Source organism: Callorhinus ursinus, unplaced genomic scaffold (assembly GCF_003265705.2).
Source record: "Callorhinus ursinus isolate GAN/ISIS: 27379988/994484 unplaced genomic scaffold, GSC_fseal_2.0 scaffold30, whole genome shotgun sequence".
Taxonomy (NCBI): Eukaryota; Metazoa; Chordata; class Mammalia; order Carnivora; family Otariidae; genus Callorhinus; species Callorhinus ursinus.
In genome coordinates this window covers 1,763,429-1,778,892 of record NW_027397092.1, presented here as the reverse complement: position 1 = coordinate 1,778,892, position 15,464 = coordinate 1,763,429, and the positions used below count along the sequence as shown (strand labels likewise).

The window sequence follows — 15,464 nt, the reverse complement described above, 5'->3', positions numbered from 1 at the left end:
TTTTGAGGAACCTCCATACTGTTTTCCAGAGTGGCTGTACCAGCTTGCATTCCCACCAACAGTGTAGGAGGGTTCCTGTTAAGGGTAGTTTTGTTGTTAACAAATCCTCCTCATTTTCCTTCATCTGAGAATGTCTTGATTTCCCCATCATTTCTGAAGGATATTTTTCTGAGTGTAGGATTCTGGGTTGACAGTTCTTTTAGCGCTTGGGAAATATTAGCCACTTCCTTCGGGCCTCCATGGTCCTGATGCAAGATCTCATATCAGTCAACTCGTGTTTCTTTTATTGGTGAGGTGTTGTTTCTTTCTGGTTGATTTCAAGATGTCCCCTTGTCTTCAGGTTTCAGAAGTTTGATTATGATGTCTTGTTGGGGTTTTCTTTAGGTTTATCCTATTTGGAATTCATGTAGCTTCTTGAATGGTCCACGTAGATACAGATCTCTCTTGACAAAGTTGGAGAAATTTTCAGCCATTATTCCTTCAAATGTTTTTTGTTCCCATCCTTTCTTCCCTCTCCTTCTAGAACTCCAGTGACCCAAATGTTGACCCAGTTTTGTTGTGGTCACATAGGGCCCTGAGGCTTTATTCTTTTCTTTTCCTTTTTTTGGTTTATATTCTCTCTGCACAGCACACTGGGTAATTCCATTGTTCCATCTTCAAGTTTACTAATTCTTTCCTCTTTCCTCTTCATTGTGCTGTTGAGCCCATTCATTGAGTTTTTAATTTTAGTTATTGTATTTGTATTTAAAATATTTCTTTGGTTCTTCTTTATATCTTTTTCCCCCGAGACTTTCTCTTTTTTCCATTTGTTTCAACTATGTTTATAAATCTCATCAACACAATGTTATGATAGCTGTCTTAAAATCCTTGTCATATAATTCAAGCAACATTGGTGTCATCTCAGTCTTGGCATGTGTTTATTGCTTTTTCTCATTCAAGTTGAGATTTTCCTTATTTTGGTAGGAAGAGTCATTTTCTTATTGGGTGTTTTGGACATTTTGTATATTATGAGAATCTGGATCTTATTTAAGTCTTCTGCTTTGGCATGCCTCCCCTGACATCACACCAGTAGGGCAAGGGGGTTTACCACCCATCATACCAGCAGGAAAAGGGGGGAAGAGCTGGGTAGGGTTAGAGATCTAGGTTCTCAATTCAGCCTCTTTTGATATCCTCAGGAGAGGGAGAGGGCAGGCACCTCATTACAGCTGGGTGAGGATGGAAGCCTTAGGCTCCCCACCTGATCTTTGCTGACCAGAGGAGGGTGGGACTCCAGTTTTCTTCATGGCATTTGGCTGGAGTTGGGTGGTTGTCAAAAACTTTCCATCTTGCTGGCCTGGCCCTTTCACGGTCCTTTGGCTGGGGAAAAGAGGATTTCTCTGGACTTTTCTCTCTCTCTCTCTCTCTCTCTCTTTTTTGTCTGTGCCTATCGATGTTTCTGGTTCCAGGCTTCTCCGGCATCCAGTTCAGAATACGTAAGGTGAAAGAAAATCCAGAGAATTGACTTCCATGTTGTTTCTAAGGTTTCTAGGTCTCTAGCTGATCTGTCTTCTTCTCTCAATCTATCCAAGTATTCTTTTTCCTTAGGATTTTATTTATTTGAGAGAAAGAGAGAGAGAGAGTATGAGTGGGGGGGGGGAGAGGCAGAGGGAGAGGGAGAAGCAGACTCCCCACTGAGCATACAGCCTGACGCAGGGCTCAATCCCAGGACCCAAGAATCATGACCTGAGCCAAAGGCAGATGCTTAACTGACTGAGCCACCCAGGCACCCCTCTTTTCAACTATTCTTATGTTTGTTTTATCTACAATGTACAGGTATTACAGGATTTCTTTTCCTTTGGTGCCCACAGTTCTTGGTCACATTGCTTTGAAGAAGGAAGAGGTAGACCAGACGAAGAGTGGTGGGCAGCAAAGCAAAGTTTATTGAGTGAAAGTACAAAGGTTCTGAAGAGGGAGGGGACTCAAGAGGGTTGCCACTGGAGTTTCTAAGTCTAGGGATTTTTATGGGCTTGTTGGCAGGCTGTTTTAATCTGATTAACCCTCCATGATGTACCTATTACATGGGAAAGGGTGGAGGGCTCTTTCCAGGGTGGTGTGAAATTCTTTTAAGGGTGGCTTCCTTTTAGGGTGGGGGGCCCTTGTCCCTGCCTGCCTTTCTTCCAACTATCCTTCATCACAGGGATCTAGCTATACCTAGAGGAAGGAATAGGAAGAATTGTGTCCACTCTGTCTTCTAGCCATAATCTTTTAATTCATTTCATGCACCCACAGAGTCCAAATATTTTGAAGGAACTCTGAGCTCCTCAAAGTTCTATTACCATGGTAGAACTCTAGATCCCTGCATCAACTGGTTCCACCAAATATTCACATACATTTGAGATGTCATTTTGACTGGGGATATTAATTTAAGGGAAAATTTAGATGGACTGACTTATCTTGGTCTAATTTGCCTTTTCAAATTGCATTCTGCCAGATTACTTATGGCCATATTTCTTTTTTTCCCCAAATCATAGGTGAAGTCTTACCTCCTGAGTGAATATTGACTTTTTTCCTAATAGGTGAAATAATTTCAAAAAAGTTTGCTTTGGGTTTAGAAGTGAAACCGAAAGAGGACTTTAGTTGCTTCCATTTTGATCTCAAGCTTTCTAGTTGCGTTCTTTTTTCCAGCTCGTCTCTTGGCTCAGCTGGAAGACTGTGAGGGCAAAGCATCTGCTGATAGGAAGGGAAATTAGCCCCTGAGCCAGCAAGACCTCATGTGATTGACCCCAAGACAGTGACCAATTTGATCTTCACTGCCTACCTGCATGTATCTGATGAAGGATAATTAGAAGGCAGGCAGGGACAAGGTGCCCCCCCCAAGAGAAAACCACCCTTAAAAGGATTTTACACCACCCTAGAAGGAGCCCTCCACTCTTTCCCCTGTGATAGATAGGTGACAAAAACCTGATTGGGTGACAGGCGCTTGAGAGGGTTAATCAGATTAAAACAGCCTGCCAACAAGCCCATAAAAACTCCTAGATTTGGAAACTCTGGGGCAACCCTTTTGGGTCCCCTCCGTCCTTGGGAACTTTGTACCATCACATTGCTATCCCTCAATAAATCGCTCAATAAACCTTGCTTTGCTGCCCACCACTCGGTCTGGTCCACCTCTTCATTCTTAGAAGGGGCGTGACCAAGAACTGTGAGCACTGATGGAGAAAAAAATCCCGCATCATATCCACCCACCTTTGTCCCCATTTTCCTTAAACAAACCTGGAAGTATTTTCTGCACGTGAGAGGTAGTCTTTAGATGTTAGTCCACTGTCTTCCCGGTGTTGGCCTCACTGAAATAAATCCGTTTCTTGTTTCACCACCACTCCGTCTCTGCTGTTGGCTTTTGTCACTGGCCGGTAGCCAAACCTGGTCTGTTTGGGACCCCTGGAAGCCAGGTGCTCTTGTATCCCTGTGCCCCGACTACAAAACTGCCTTCTCTAATCTCAGAGCTCATTTCTAATATGGGCTCCATTTACAGAGTTTACCTGTGAGGTATGGTTGCTGAGTAAATTTCAGAATGTTGTAAATTCCTTGTGAAGGGATGATAAATCTTGCTGCAGTGATGAGCATTCTGGCGTAAGGCATTTCCAGATTGAGAGCATAGATTACGTGCCTGGAGGGAGTCTCCACAGGTGAAGGGGATTGAGGAAGAGCCTACGGGATGAGAAGAAAGAGGGAAGGGTGTGGCATAAGGCAGGAGAGAACCAGTAATGTGGGGGAAGCCCCACAGGTTAGAGTCAGGAGGCCACCCAAGGTGGCATATTCCTGAAGGTTAGTCAATGTGACTGATTTCGCTTATCAGGGCGGAGGAAGCCAGGTCATTTTGTACTATATTATGATAATAAGAAAAACTGTATGACAGGAATTGCAAACTCAGGGGCTACCGGTGCCATGGTGATGACATGGTTATAAAAAATATTTCCCTTCCTTCTTAGCTCTCCCGTAATAAAACCAGTAACTCCAGCCTGATTATCATTGACAAAACTCTACGAAGACTTCCTGTGTCACCCAAGTAAATGCCAGATTCCTGTCAATAATCTATAAGACCCTACACTACTTCTTCCGTAGTATCTCTCTGATCTCTTGTTTTATGTGTTCTGCTCCAAACCAAAATTGCTTTTTGTTGAAGACTCAGGGTAACCTCCCCTGCACGGAATCTCCCCTGGGCCGTTGCCTATGGCTAGAACGCTCTTCACGCGGATGTATGTGTGGCTTACCCTTACGCTTTCGGGTTCCCTCCCAAAGTCTCCTCTGAGTGAGGGCTTCCCTGGCTCCAGAGTTAACACTTTAGCCCTGGACAGCTCTTTATTTCTTCCTGGATTTAATCTTTTTACTTAGTACTTATCTCATCCAATAAACCATATATTTTACTTATTACACTTGATATCTGTCTCTCTCCAACCCCACTAAAACGGAAACTTCACATAACTTTATAATGGTTAGGCTTTTTTTTTTTTTTGCCTGTTGAATCCCTGCTTTATCTCCAGTACCTAGAATGAGGTCTGTTTGAGGTCTGTCCTGCATTAGGTTCTCAGCAGACAGACAAGTATTAAGGGAATGACAAGAAACACATTATGACTGTTGGGTAAAGAATAGTAAGTGGGAAACCTGCAGCAAAGCAGAAAGGGTGTGCCCTTTCTGAAGGGCAGCTGCGACCCATTGGGGCACATGCAAATCCAGTTCCAATGATGCCAGACATTTTGATTTTCAGGAAAAGCTCAGTATCTCAAGTCGTATATACATGTTCCCAATTTTTAATTTTTGTATTTTATTGAGGTATACTTTATGTATAGTAAAGTGCATTTACTTAAGTGTTCAGTTTGACGAGGGTGGTTTTTTTTTTTTTGAAGAGTTAATTTTTAAGTAATCTCTACACCCAACGTGGGACTCAAACTTACACCCCCAAGAGCAAGATTTGCATGTTCCACTGACTGAGCCAGCCAGGTACCCCTCCGCGGGTTTTGATGTATGTATACAACCATCACCACAATTAAGAAACAGAACATTTTCTTTTTTTTTTTAATTTTATTTATTTATTTGACAGAGAGAGACACAGCGAGAGAGGGATCACAAGCAGGGGGGCGTGGGCAGAGGGAGAAGCAGGCTTCCCGCGGAGCAGGGAGCCAGATGCGGAGCTCGATCCCAGGACTCCGGGATCATGACCTGAGCCGAAGGCAGACGCTTAACAAATAAACCACCCAGGCGCCCCAGAAACAGAACATTTTCATGCCCCCAAAAGTTTTCTTGTGCACCTCGCAGTGCTTTCCTCCCATCCCAACATCCTTGAGCCACCGATCTGCTTTCTGTCAATACACTGGCTTGCATTTTCTAGAACATTATACAAATGGAATCATGCAGTATATGCTTTTTTTTCTGACCTCTTGCACTTAGCATAATGACCTTGAGAGTCAATCATGATGTGTATATAATTCATTTTTTAAAAAATTGTCAAGTAGTGCTTTCTAGGATGAATATGCCACCATTTGTGTATCCATTCACCTGGCGATGGACATCTGGGTTGTTTCCGGTTTTGGCAATGACAAATAAAGCTGCTGTGAATATTCATGCACAAGTCTTTGTGGGGGGCTATGTATTCATTTCTCTGTAATTCTCCTGATTTTTAAGTATTGGTCACTAGTATAAGCAAAATTTCGAACCCAAGCAGGCCAATAAAGAGTGGTTCAAACAAAGCGTACAGCCAGATCCAGCCTGTGGTGGCCAATTTGTGGTAGGTACTGGTGTTCTATGCTTCTTTTATTTTTTTAAGATTTTTCTATTTGAAAGAGAGAGAGAGGGAGGGAGAGGGAGAGAGAGCACAAGCATGCAGAGGGGCAGAGGGAGAGGGAGAAGCAGACTCCTTGCTGAGCAAGAAGCCTCCCAAGGTGAGACTCGATCCCAGGACCCTGGGATCATGACCTGAGCCAAAGGCAGACGCTTAGCCAACCGAGCCACCCAGGCACCCCTATGCTTTTGTTTGGTGACACATATATCCACTGGTTCTTTAGTTACACTGGCCTGAGACTTGAGCCTAGATATTTGCATTCACCATTCTGAGGTTAGGTCATGGGGAGACCGTGAGAGGAGGCCAGCATGTATGACCTTGGTAGTGCTCCTCTGCCTGGGGACCCTCCACAGGGCCCAGCTGTAAGGGGTTGACCCTTCCACAGCAAAGTTGGGTTCTAGGGACAACAGGGCATACTGGCACATCTCCTCCGATGGACTGGACCCGTCAGGACAGTTGTCATAAGTCTGTTTGGGGTGCTTACTGGGGGTACTTCCGTCTGGCCCCCCACCACTCCACCCAGAAAGCTGCCTGGGAGTCAAACAGGCTTCTTTCCTTTCTGTGTGGGTGGCCCGCCGGTCCCTTCGCTCTGGGTGGCCTCCTGAAGGGCCTTGCAGTGAGATTTCCAGGAAGGCCGAATACAGGGATCTTTTGTTCTCTTTCACATGAGGAGGAGGGAACACTACAGGACAGCTTTGGACATGAAACCCTGTTTATTTACTTTTCATTTCCTTTCTATCAGAGGTAGAGAAAGGGGAAAAGAGGTCACTCCCAGCTCTGGAAGGTAGCAGTGTCCTCTGTGCAAAGGGAATGTTCATAGAGGAAGGTCAATTTGGGCAAAGAGAGGGGATGGTGGCGTCCTGAGACCTGCAGTCCCTTGGCTGAGATGCTGGCAGGCACCCACTAGCGGTAGGGCAGCGTTCTCTGAGGACCACGTGAGGAGGGCTCCCCACTGGGGTTCTGGCAGGGAACATCGCCGCAGGAGAGGTGGCAAATGGGAGACCCCCGTGGTGGCCGAGAGGGTGGTTTCAGGGCACACGTGGGACATCCCCTGCAGACTCCTCAGTGTGGGATGAACTTGAAGGGACTGGGCTTCTGCAGATCAGGTGTGAAGCAGCCCAGAGGACTATTGCTTTGTTATCAGTATTATGCCTCTATCCTTGAAAATTAAAAAAAAAAAAAGGACTTAATTTTTTTCTTTTATTATAACAGTAGTACACACTTGTAAAAATTCCAAAAAATTCAGAAAATGAAGAATTATATAAAAGTCATTGGAGTTTCCACTATGTAGAGATAGCCACTGTTAACTTCTGAAGAATATCTTCCTAGATTTTTCAATATTCAGGGAGCCAGGATATATCTATACTATAACATATAATATATCATATGGAATGTGTAATATACTGTATATTATATGCCATTTATATATACATATACATATACATATACACATGCATACCTAGGCACACACGTATCTCATGATGAAGACGTCTTATTCTGTTCCCTTCTTCATGGGGCTGCATGTGGGCCCGCACCAAGGCTTCCTGGGAATCAGGCAGGAAAAAGGCTCAGGGAATCTAAGGGCTCACCGCAGTGCCCCTGAAGCCTTGAATAAAGTCCACAAAAACTCATGAAAGACTTACGGGGACTGGAGTTATTGTGAAGGGGTAAGTGTCATATTGGAGTTCTATGAGGTGAAACAAGACCATTGCACATGGGTACAGAGGTTCAGAGGCAGATGGAAGGATGAAGTAAACCTCTGGGAAGGAGTCAAACTCTCAAAGGCCTTGGCGTTAGTATTAATCTAATCCATTGTCACTAGGTCCAAAGCCGGTTCAACCCCAGTGGGGGGCTTAGCTACTATTTGGCATTCTCTCTCTCTTTCTCTTTCAATGCATATGTATATATTAATACCTATATATGAATATATATCAGTACATACATATGTATATGTCCACATATATATATATGTATAATAACTTTAAAGGAAGTTATTATACAACCTATTGTGTTGGGTGATGTGTTTTTTTTTAAATTGTTATACAAGTTATATATATTATACAAATTGTATATACAAGTTTCACTTAGCATATCTTAAATACCTTTCTATGGCAACAAGACATTTCCAGATACTGACTTTTTCATAGCAGCATGATATTCTACTATTTGATTGGATCATAATATGAACTCTTCTGTGATTGAACAGATTATTTCAGTTTTTCATAATAAATGTTTTGCATATATATTGATGTATATTTTGTCTAATAATTTTTTAGGATACATTCCTAGAAGTAACGATTGCTGGGTCATAGAATATGTCCATTTTGAAGGTTTTGTGGTACAAATTACCAAAGCCCCTTCACAAAAATGGTAGTAACTATTTTCCAACTAATTCTGTATGTAGGCTCATTTTCCTAGATGTATGCTTACTGTCAGTGGATAAGGTGATTCTTAAATATTTTTGCAATCTGTTAGATAAGGAATTTTAGATTTTTTTTTTAAATCTATTTTTATTTTTTATTTTTTTTAAAGATTTTTATTTATTTATTTGACAGAGACAGAGAGAGACACAGTGAGAGAGGGAACACAAGCAGGGGGAGTGATAGAGAGAGAGGCAGGCTTCCCGCCGAGCAGGGAACCCGATGCGGGACTCGATCCCAGGACCCCGGGATCATGACCTGAGCCGAAGGCAGACGCTTAACGACTGAGCCATCCAGGCGCCCCTACACCCTACTTTACATTATAGTGATTTGTGTATTTTTCTCCCTTATGAAATTACAGAGAACTTGAGGGCAGAGTCCTTGTCTTGTATATATTTGTCTCTTCCTGGGGCAAGATACAAGATAAAATAATGAATAGCATAGGAATGGTCTTTGTTCTCTTGGGACTCTTTTAAGATTAATCAGGGTGAAAGAACTGAGTGTGGTGATGGGATATAATATGAGATAGAAAAATATATGAGGGATGGATAGGAGGAGATAGGTATTGCTCAATAAATGAGTGCCGATCGAGAGAGGGAAAGTGATTCTTTTTAAAAAGCATGCTTGATCACCAATGAAAGAGGAAGAGAGGGGAGCCTGCGTGGCTCAGTAGGTTGGGTGTCTGTCTTCGGCTCAGTTCATGATCTCAGGGTCCTGGGATCGAGTCCTGCATCGGGCTCCCTGCTCAGCGGGGAGTCTGCTTCTTCTCCTTCTGCCCCTCTGCCTGCTTGTGCTCTCCCTCTCAAGTGAATAAATAAAATCTTTTTTTAAAGGAGAGAGAAAGAGAAAAATATGAAGAAAGGAATCAAAAGGAAATGCGAGGTGTCGATGCATATGAAAATTGAAAGAGGAGGAAGAGAAGGGGGAGGTGAAGAACAGGCAGGAGTTTAAGCTAGTGGGTTAGCTGAGAGGTACATCTAGAATGTCACCAGGACATAAAAGTGTCACTAGATTGTAGCTGGATATTTGGTCAACAAATCTCACAGTAGTAACAACTCACTCGCCGCTGGATCCTGCGAGCCCCCTTTCCTGTCCTTCTCAGAGTTTAGTGATGGGATAGGAAGGGCCAGAAGAAACCAAGGATAACTAAAGAGCCCATATGACTACTGGAGTCATGATGACACCATTCATAGAGAAAAGAAGTAGGTGAAGAAATTAGTTAGGTCTTAGGTTTGCTTTCAAACTTAAGTTCCAGGTGTGAGCAGCTTGTCCAGGTGGATGTAACTAATGGAATGTACACTGGAGAAAAGTTCCCTTTGGAAATAAACATTTGAATAATGCATATTGAAGCCATGACATTGGATAAATTCCTGAGGGAAAGGACAGAGATGAAGATAAGCCAAAGAATTAATACTGAATTTGAGGGTCGTCATCTAGGTGGTTCCTTCAGGTGGCAAAAGGAGGAAGAGGTACGAAGGAAACTGGAGTTGTCTGTGGAGGAAGAGCGAAAAAAATGTGGTGTCAGCGAACCCAAGAGAAGAAGATGTTAAGTGCGGTAGACGACCAATGGTGATAAATGACGTTGTGACCACATTAAAGAAGTTGAGGATAAAGATTGGATTTGGGGATAAGAAGATCAGTGGTGACATTTAGGAACCATTTTAGTGAGGTGGAAGAAATGGACATTAGCTGATAGGGGAGGAGTGAACAATCAAGAGGGAAGTTACTGGGGAGTCCTCTAGCATGGCATCCCCTGGGTGCTCAGTAGAAATGCACATTCTCAGCCCTTACTGAATCAGACTGTGTTCTAACACCATTCCCCAGGTGATCCATACGCGTGATCGTGTTTGAGAAGCCTCAGAGTATTTGTTCAAGGTGATGAGTAGGGACTGAACTTGACAGTAGTACCTTGAGGTGACAGCACATTTTTCAGAAGTGGGGAGAGGTGCACAGGTTTTTGGTCAGAAAGGAAGGGACGGGAGGTGGGGACGATATTCAAAGGAAAGAGCTGAAGAAAGGAAATGGATGGAACCAGGAGCAGGAGGAGAGAAGCTTCTCTGCAGGAAGGATGGAGGATGGAGGGAGGAGGAGAGGGAGGTGTGGTCACAGAAGGTGGAGAAAAGGTGGTCGTTTCTCACATAATGTGCAGCCTTGGAGACAGGGGTTGGCCTGGTCATTTATCGTTGGACCATCCTAAGACACTGCTGCCCCTTAGTCATGATTCATGGAAGGAAAACAGGTGAGCAGGGTGAACATCAGCAAAAGTAGAAGTCCCCATTGTCATTGTCATGACTTCAAGGGCATCGGAAGGAGACTCTTCCGCAAAGTTATTTCCTCAATCTTAAACGTTTTTTTTTCTCATTAAATGGCTTTATTTGCATCTTAAGTGGATATTTTGAACTAAGTTAACCTCTCTCACATGTGGCTTCCTTAAAGCGGAAGGTTACACTAAAATTAAGTTTTCCTGCAATTAATATGATTTTAGTATTCAGGGTCTGTGCGTGGGCCCTTAAACTTGTTTTTGCAAACTTGTTTTCAGGTTAAACAAAAAAAGAATGAAAAGTCGTACAGCTTAAAAAGAACTCTGACTGGGGCACCTGGCTAGTTCAGTCGGCAGAGCATGTGACTCTTTATTTCAGGGTTATAAGATCGAGCCCCACATTGGGTGTAGAGATGACTTAAAAATAAAAATCTTAAAAAAGATAAAAATGAAATAAAATAGGGTTTCTTTTGTTTCTTATTTGCAAGCCCAAGCCTACTACATAATTAAAGCATACATTTATTCAGGATGTCCCAAGAACACCTTGCTCCCCTACTGTTAATGGATGTAACAAGAAAGTATGAGGTAACAGAACAGTCTGCAGGCCAGATGCTGCTGCTTGATCTTTGACTTCCAAAAGAAAACCACAAAAACCTTTCCTGGTAAAAATGATTGGCATCCTTAGAAAAATTTGCTCAAGAGGAGAAACCGGTCATAAGAATTTGCAAAGGGGACTAAGTCTCTCTTCCCTTGACCTTCTTTCCCTCATTCTCTTAAAATCGGAAGCAGTCTTTAGAACCAGAACTTATTTAAAAAAGATAAAAGAAGTTTCTTGTGTCCTCCTGATGGCCCATATTTTGATACAGGGGGCAGAAGTGTGGGAGAGCATGATCATGGGAAATGTGTGGTGACCTGGGAAGAGAACCTGCCAAAGGTGAAGGAAAATGACGAGATATTGCACACCAAAGAGAAATTTCTCCCATTTCACAAATGTTCTTAGAGTTGCCCTAAAATGAATTTCCCTTCAGTGCAAGTGAGTTTAGCATTCACATTATAGGAATGGCCCAGTACTTATTTCCAAACCTGTTTTAAAAAATAGTTCTGATGTTTTCACCTATGGTTTTCATTTCTACTAACATCAAAGTTCAGCTTTCCAGTAAGTCCCTCGGAGTTAAGATTGAAAATACGCTCTCCTCTTTCTTTTTTTTTTTTTTTCAACTGATTATGAAATAATGCAGAGACAGAATGTACTCCATACACCAGGCAGGGTTTGAGGTTTTTAAATCCAGTGTAAAGAGTCAGTGGATGGAAATAGATCCAGATTCCTACACTGTTTGTCAAACATTCATGGCATATCTGCTTCAAGTCACAGTGCTCCCAGCTCTGTTCATTTTATAGCAAAACTGGTTTCATGCAATTTCATAGTTGGGATTTTTGTATAAGGTGAAGTTGAGAAATCTTTTTTTTTTAAAGATTTTTTTTATTTGAGAGAGAGAGAGAGCATGAGTTGGAGGAGGCACACAGGGGGAGAGAGAGAGAGAGAGAGAATCTCAAGCAGACTGGGTACTTGAGCGCGGAGCCCATTTCAGGGCTTGATCTCATGACCCTGAGATCATGACCTGAGCCGAATCCAAGAGTCAAACATTTAACCAACTGAGCCACTCAGGCACCCCGAAGTTGAGAAATCTTAACTCGTTCTCACCTACTTGGCTTCAGTTTAAAATCTTTTTATGATTTAGGCAGAAACCAAAATACATCTAAACTGTAGAAATCAGGAGAGCTCATTGCCACGGCAACGTGCCTTTGCCTCCCTTGGCACTTTGGGAATGGCACCCTGTAATCACCTCACTTCTGCTGGTGCTATCTGCCACCTCGGATTTCTTCCTCAGGGTAGTTTCAGTGAGAAGTATGGGCCTCTCACCCAGGTAGAAAATTCCTGCCCTTGACATAAGCCAGCAGGTAGGTAGGGTCCCTAAGACCTGTGACTGCTTGTTGTCTTGAAATTCTGCTGATGCAGAAAATGATGCCTGGCACACCCCAGAATTTATATTTTTTCTTTTGCTCAAAAAAAAAAAAAAAGTTAGAACATGTCAGGATTAGGTTTGCAGGGTTTTAACACAGTTCTGGGAATATCAGTCATTGCGCAAGAGAGCAGCCCAGGGGTATCTGTGTGCCCCGCTTCAAACAGCTAGGTAAACAGCATTCCTCTCTGGAGTCCAGCGTCAAGGCCTTCCTTGCCTCGCTAGTGCAATGACTTCCCTGTGGTCCAGTGAGCTGGCTTCTCATTTGAACAGCTGCTCAGCCTCTGAGTTCCTGCGTAGAGGGAGGGTGGCAGCATGTGAGGTCTCTCTTAAGGATTCCAGCCAAAGTTTGCAATCTCAAATGTTTACAGGGGACAGATAGGTGATACCCATTGAGCAAGGTAGGCACATGGAGACGCAAAGAACCACAGCGCTCTTGCCCAATATAAAGGCCCTGGCTTGGTTTAAAGTGGCCAGCGCCTCTTTGCTCCATGTAGATTCTGTCATCCGGCAATGTGACTCCATGTTGCAAAATCTTCTGATTTGTCAAGAGGGGCCAGATATTTATGGGAAATCTATTCATCATAAACTGTCGGCAACAAAGTCATAAAGTGTTCATCAAATGTTCAAAAACATGTCGCCTCCTTCAAGTCTTTGCTCAAATGCCACCTTGTCAGTAAGGATTTCCCTGACTACCCTGTTTTTTTTTAAAGATTTATTTATTCGAAAGAGAGAAAGAGAGTAGGGGGAAGGGGCAGAGGGCGAGAATCTCATGCAGACTTCCGGATGAGCATGGAGCTCAATGCCGGTGGTGATCCCACGACCCAGGAGATCATGACCTGAGCCAAAAGCACCAGTCAGAGGTTCAACCGACTGAGCCACCCAGGTGCCCCCTGAGGACCCTATTTTAAATGATACTCCCTGCTTCGCTCTGCACTTCCTTATTCCCGTTCTCTGCTTTATTTTCTCCATAGCACTCCTTGCTATCCAGTATCAAGGGTGGAAACTTTTATCCAATTGCTCCTCTTCTGGATGTCCAGCATCAACAACAGTGTTTGGCCCACAGAAGGTACTCAGGAATATTACTGAATAAATGCAGGTCCAGTACACAGAGACAGGACTAGAGTAAGGTGAGTGCGGCCCCTAGGAGGGCCCGGAGCTTGCAGAACCACTGGAGTGAGCACCTTCCTAAATTTTGTATCCCAGATGCCACACCCTTCTCATCTCAGTCACTTCCCTGTTGATGCACTAGCCACAGTGGTCTCTGACATGATTTTGAGGGCAGGGTAAGAGACAGGAAAATGGATTGGAGCGTTTAAGAATTCATATGCTGCTCTTATTTAAAAACACAGTAGCCCCGGTAAATCTCGAATATGCACAGGTGATACTGGCTAAGAATGGTGCATGATCTTCAGCTCGAATGCATTTCTTCTGGGGATTGGGAATTAAGAGTTTATGCTCTTTTCTGTGTTTTTACATAGAAAAAAAACATAAAATCTGATGAGCTCATGTGAAAATTTCCATCAGTGAGGAGAGACAAAATTGATTTCAAGTCTAGGCCCAGGAGGACGAGAGTTGAGTGCCTATTTATTGAAAAGCACCAAACTCCGGAACAAATTGAAAAAAGAAGGTGTGTCTGTGGCAGAAATAGTATAACCAGTTTCAAATAACCCAAAGAACCCGTTTCAAATTGAAGTCAAGGCAAAACTTTGAATGAAAGGTAGTAATCATAGGAAAATTTTCAGATACTGCAACGGGCCAACCAAAGTTTTTTATATATAGTTCTGCTGGCTGAAAGGGATGTCATTCTGACCTCAGACCCACCAGAGTGACAATGAGCCATACTATAAAAGGATTAATGTTACGGGTTGTTAAATAGGAGATTCCGACCGAGGCTCTGAGATGGGGTAGCTATCAGGTAACAAAGGGGCTATTGAGGCCGATCAAAATGCAAAACGTTCAAGGAACCACTTGAGAACTGGTTTGTCCCGCAGAGTGCGGTGGGAGGGACCCATCAAGAGCACCTCTAAAGCACCCACAATATTCTTCATGGGAGAATCAGCTTTAGGCGTCTGCCTTGCCAGATGGTGCAAAGGAAGGACACGAGTCAAGAAAGAACTTTCTGGACTCCTTTCCCTTCTTCCCTCCAACCCCGGGCTTCTAGGAGCCATGTTTAGTGGGTGAAGAGAGAAAGAAATGGCCACTTCCACTCCTTGAAGTCTACCATTGCTTGGACCGTGAAAAGATCCATTGACTCACAGAAAGAGTTCTGCGTATTACATGGGACTCAGCTCATTATCAAATGAAAACTGTTTTGTGACATAAAGTGACCCAGGACAGCCTGTTTCCTAAGAGTGGGCAGAAAAGTCATAGAACAGGCTGGATTTTGTTAAGGGAAAGGGGAAATAAAACACATTTTAAAGGGACAGTGGGAGCAAAGCCCGAGTTTCTTTCGATCACATCTCACGAATGTGCCTGTTCAGTGGCCTAATTAATCAGCAGACCCTGCAGTGATCCTATGACCAGTCTCTGCAATTCTTGTTAAATTATCTAGAAAACTTGCTCTTAGGAAGGAAAACTAATGAGAATAGCTTAATAAGAGTGAAAAAAAAGAAAAGATGATCAGGTGTCGCCTTAGGGGCATTTGTATCGCTGTGTCGTCAGTCCCTGGGAGTCAAAGAAATTTCTTAGCTCAGGCTGCTATAACCATCACAAGAGTGGTTCAAAGAACAAATATTTATTTCTCACGGTTGTGGAGACTAAGAAGTCCAAGATCAAGGCACCAGCAGATCTGGGGTCTGGTGAGGACATTCTTTCTGGTTTGTAGATGACCGGCTTGTCCTTGTATCCTCACATAGCAGAGAGGAAGCAAGTTTTCTCGTGTCTGACCTTAAAAGGTCCCTAATCCCAACATAGGGTTCCACCCTTATAAAGGCCCCATCTCCAAATCA

The 15,464-nt window shown here is 43.3% G+C and overlaps 1 long non-coding RNA gene across 2 annotated transcripts in view; it reads left to right on the top strand.

Moving 5' to 3' along the window:
• The window catches only part of LOC112814993 (uncharacterized), a 35,596-nt gene extending 20,666 nt beyond the window's left edge, over positions 1-14,930 (top strand). For both annotated transcript variants that reach the window (XR_012374162.1, XR_012374163.1), the window contains 2 exons: positions 13,488-13,643; positions 14,678-14,930. This is a non-coding gene — a long non-coding RNA (uncharacterized lncRNA). The remainder of the gene's footprint in view (positions 1-13,487; positions 13,644-14,677) is intronic.
• The last annotated feature ends 534 nt before the right edge of the window (positions 14,931-15,464 follow it).